This window comes from Otolemur garnettii, unplaced genomic scaffold, assembly GCF_000181295.1.
Source record: "Otolemur garnettii isolate 467f Iridium unplaced genomic scaffold, OtoGar3 scaffold00018, whole genome shotgun sequence".
Classification (NCBI taxonomy): Eukaryota; Metazoa; Chordata; class Mammalia; order Primates; family Galagidae; genus Otolemur; species Otolemur garnettii.
Window position 1 is genome coordinate 24,419,666 of NW_003852413.1, and position 4,468 is coordinate 24,424,133.

The window sequence follows — 4,468 nt, forward strand, 5'->3', positions numbered from 1 at the left end:
CTATAGAACTCTCAGCCTATCCTTCTCTGAAGTTAAAGGTAGGAGTGTTCATTATATTATGTGTCTGGATACACTAGCATCAAGATCCCTGTTTCCCTTTGCCAGTTCCAATCACAGTCCCCTGGGATCATTGTCACAGTCATGAATCGTTCTCCTGGTCAACCTGGTCTTTCTCCTGTTGTGATCTCAAACACACAGTATCTTATGATACTTGATTCAGAAAGAATGAAGAAGATGTATATTACCTACCTGGCACTTAAGGAAGGAGGGAACCAGCACTTTTGACGATCTATGGTTCTACACCTACCTCCTAGCCAGAACCAACACCTTGGATCAACCAACCCAGGAGTTCCAACCTTTCCTCTCATGTATCAGGTTATCTGTTTCCAGAGAGGAAAGTACTAAGACCAGGTTTTAGTTTTGTAATAGTGCTTGTTTTCCTTATTTCTAAAACTGTGGTGTCCACTGAGTACCCAGAGGCCTGAGCAGGCAAGTGAGGGAAAAGGGGAGTAGCTTTATCTGACAAGAGAGCCCCTCCTCTGGAAGGTGTCAGGGGAAACTGAGCTGCCCTATCACGTGTGAATGTCCAAACAACGGAAAGAGCAGGACAAGAATAACTGGCCTGGTTCAACGCCTGTGGCTCAAGTGGCTAAGACACCAGCTACATACACCTGAGCTGGCAGGTTCGAATCCAGCCCCAGCCCACCAAACAACAATGATGCTGCAACCAAAAAATAGCCAGGCATTGTGGAAGGTGCCTGTAGTCCCAGCTACTTAGGAGACAGAGGCAAGAGAATCATTTGAGCCCAAGAGTTGGAGGTGGCTGTGAACTGTGATGCCACTGCACTCTACCCAGGGCGACAGCTTGGGGCTTTGTCTTAAAAAAAAAAAAAAAAGAACAACTGGCCTCTCTAGTCCTTTCCTCACCAGGAATGCCCAGTGCTCCTTTGTTTCCATAGTCCAGATGGGAGACCTCTGTTCACAGAAGAGGAAGAAATGGGGAAAAAGAGAGCTCTAACAGGCCTGGACTCCATTCCTTTCCATTGTTTTCGTGAGCCACCCCCATTGCTGTGAGTCACCAGAACCTTGCGCTTGGCTGAATTGCCAGAAGCCTTCTCCCTCCCTCCATCCTCCAGGAGCTAGGCACCCAATGGGCTCCAGAGACCACCATCTTCCTACTCGTAGGGCCATAGCCCCCTTCTTCATTTCTAGGAATCAATACAGATACATTAAGAAAAGCGAGCAAAGGAGTGTGGGAGACCCCAGGAGGTGCTCTGTACTGGAATAGAGAGCTGGCTGCTTGCACAGCAAAGCAGGATCACAGCCAGGAGAGCTGGCACACTTGGTCATACAGCCTTGTTGACATGTGAGACGGGGAGCAGAAGAGAATGGGGTAAGGATGCTGTTTCAGGAGTAGGCATCTTCTCTTGGCTTGCTCACTGGTCAGTTTCTTCTCTTTGGCCTCTCCTTGGGTGGTGATGAACATCATGTCACTGCCATATCTGTCTACCCCTTTCTCTGCCTTTTCTCTCCTTCTCCAGAGCTTTGGCAGCTACAGAGAAGGGACCTACATAATGACCTTCAAGGTATCAAGGTGGCAGGTTCAGACAGCTAAATCTCTCCCCAGTGAGTGGAAAAAACTGAGGGGAAAAGGAAGAAAGCTAAAGCCTAGGCCAACAGTGAGCCTAATTTCTTTTCTCTAGAGTCTGGGTACTGCTATCTCAGCCTTCCACTCATTTCAAGTCTACCCCTCTTACCCCTAAAGGCTCAGAGTTTCTTCTGGACTCTAGGCTCTGACTCCAGGCTATAGATCTTTCAACCTTGCAAGTGGGAGGCAGGCCTGATAGGGTTGAGGAGGGAGAGGTTCTGTTCTATTCCTTAGAAAAACACCCAGAGGCCAGGTAGGTGGTTTACACCTATAATCCTAGCACTTTAGGAGGCCAAAGCAGCACGACTGCTTAAAGCCAGGAGTTTGAGACCAGTCTGAGCATAAGTGAGACCCTATCTCTACAAAAAATAGAAAAAAATTAGCTGGATGTGGTGATACACACCTGTAGTTCCAGCTACATGAGAGGCTAAGGCAGCTGGATTGCTTGAGCATAGGAGTTTGAGCTTGCTGTGAGATATGACGAAACCACTGCACTCTATCCAAGGCGACATGATAAGACCCTGTCTCAAGAAAGAAAAAAAAAAGATAAAAAAGAATAACATTCAGAATCTAGAATGCTTTAATGGCTTTTTAACACCTCTAATATACCTCCAGTATGTTGGAGTAGGGAGGGATAAAAGGTGTCCATCCCTACTCCTTTGCTGTATGCTCTCTCTTTCACTGTTTTGTGATCCAGAGTAGAAACAGTTGCTCTGTAAACAGCAGCCACCTAATAAGTTCCCCAAACAATACTAACATTATTCTCCCAACATTAGACAACCAGCCCCACCGATGGGACTACAGGTATTAGTTCCCAAACTTCACCCTCTGCCTTCTCCCCACTTCAAGGTTTTATTCTGCTCTCTCCTGACAAGAGGATCTTCCTTTCCTTCCTTATTCCTGGCACAGCTTTCCTCCCCTGCCAACACCTAGGGAGCCCTTGATCCTAAATGGATCCTTTTTTTTTCCCAGATGGATTATTTCCAGACTGTCTTGGGAGAATTTGAGAGGGCCCTTCTAATCCTGCCTGCAGTACAGAAGGTAGAGAATCAGCCAAGATGATAATTCTGAAGGTCTAAAGGCAAAGCAGGAGACTGGGAGCACTGAAGAGAGGCAAATCCTGCTCTTCCCAGGGGCTTTGGGGATATATAAATTAGGGTACAGAGGAGAAAGGAATTCTGGGTGAAGGAAAAGTATTAAAGTCCTAGAAAGTATAACAAATTTTTGGTACTGCTTTCCAAGCTCTGTACCTATCCTTGCCCCTATCCCAACTTAGCCTCATAAAGACCCAAAAAAAAGAATGTTGAATTTTCTGAATGTTGAATTTGTTGGAGGATGCCAACAAATCACCTTTGGCAACCTGGTAGGAAAGACCCCTTTCTCTCTTTTTCTTCTTCTTTTTTTTTTTGGCCAGGGCTGGGTTTGAATGGGCCTCTGGCATATGGGGCTGGTACCCTACCCTTTTGAGCCACAGGCACCTCCCTCACTTTTTTTTTTAAGAGACAGAGTCTTACTTTCATCACCCTCGGTAGAGTGCTGTGGCATCACAGCTCACAGCAACCTCCAACTCCTGGGCTTAGGCGATTCTCTTGCCTCAGCCTCCCAAGTAGCTGGGACTATAGGCGCCTGCCACAACACCCGGCTACTTTTTGTTGCAGTATGGCCGGGGCCAGGTTTGAATCCACCACTCTTGGTATATGGGGCCGGAGCCCTACCTACGGAGCCACAGGCACTGCCTGAAAGACCCCTTTCTCTTTTATTCCTTTCCTCCTTAACTCTAGCATATGAACAGCGAAAAAAGCAAGAGAGTGGGAGCAGAAACCTGTCCTGCTCTCCAGTGTACATCACCACTACAAGACCCAAAAGGGGCCTAAGAACTCTAGGGCCATGGCACTACATGAACTGATGGGGATTTCTAATTCAGCCTTCAGGGCATTGAATTTGAATTGTCTCTTACAAGGTATCCCAAAGGTCACCATACATACGGAAAATGGGAAATTGTAGCTAAATGTACCTTTATTTACAAAATATTTATTACAAAATATTTCTCTATGTGTTGATATATAAATATAAAAAAAACTAAAGATATAAAATATAGGCCGGGCACAGTAGCTCACACCTATGATCCTAGCACCAAGGAGGGTAGATCCCTTGAGCTCAGGATTTCAAGACCAGCCTGAGCAAAACTGAGACCCCCATCTCTACTAAAAATGGAAAAACTGGCTTAGCGCCTGTAGCTCAGCTGGTAGGATCCTGCCCACATACACTGGGCTGGCAGGTTTGAACCCGGCCCAGGGCCTGCCAAACAACAATGACAACTAGGGAGCCTGTAGTCCCAGCTACTTCGGAGATTGAACCAAGAGACTCGCTTAAGCCCACAGTTTGAGGTTGCTGTGAGCTGTGACACTACAGCACTCTACCCAGAGCAACAGCTTGAGACTCTGTCTCAAAAAGAAAATTAAAAAAAAGAAAAACTAGCTGGGCATTGTGATGAGCTACTATAGGCCTGGCTACTTGAGAGGCCATGGCAAGATCTTTTGAGCCCAAGAGTCTGGGGTTACTGTGAGCTAGGACACCATAGCACTCTACCCAGCGGGACAACACAGTGAGACTCAGGCTCAAAAACAAAAAAAAGTATATATAAGATATATCATAAAACCTGTATTCTAGGCTTAGACATGAGACAAGAGGTATAAAACCACTCCTTACAATGTTTTTTGACATAAGATTCTTCAATGGCTTATAACACGGCAGGGACACTTATAGGATTCTAGGATTTTTTTAAAAGCTCAATATTTAGGGTTTTTTTTTTTTTTTTTT

At 45.8% G+C, this 4,468-nt stretch overlaps 1 protein-coding gene across 2 annotated transcripts in view; it reads right to left on the bottom strand.

Annotated features, from left to right (window-relative positions):
• Window positions 1-4,468, bottom strand: part of CDK12 (cyclin dependent kinase 12) — a 104,850-nt gene that overhangs the window by 6,698 nt on the left and 93,684 nt on the right. The window contains exon 18 of one of the 2 annotated variants that reach the window (XM_012803023.2): window positions 2,138-2,169. The exons of the other annotated variant lie outside the window; for it this stretch is intronic. The gene's annotated coding sequence lies outside the window, so the exon portion shown is untranslated. Of the gene's footprint in view, window positions 1-2,137; window positions 2,170-4,468 lie in introns of those variants that run through there. 2 annotated transcript variants of the gene reach the window in all.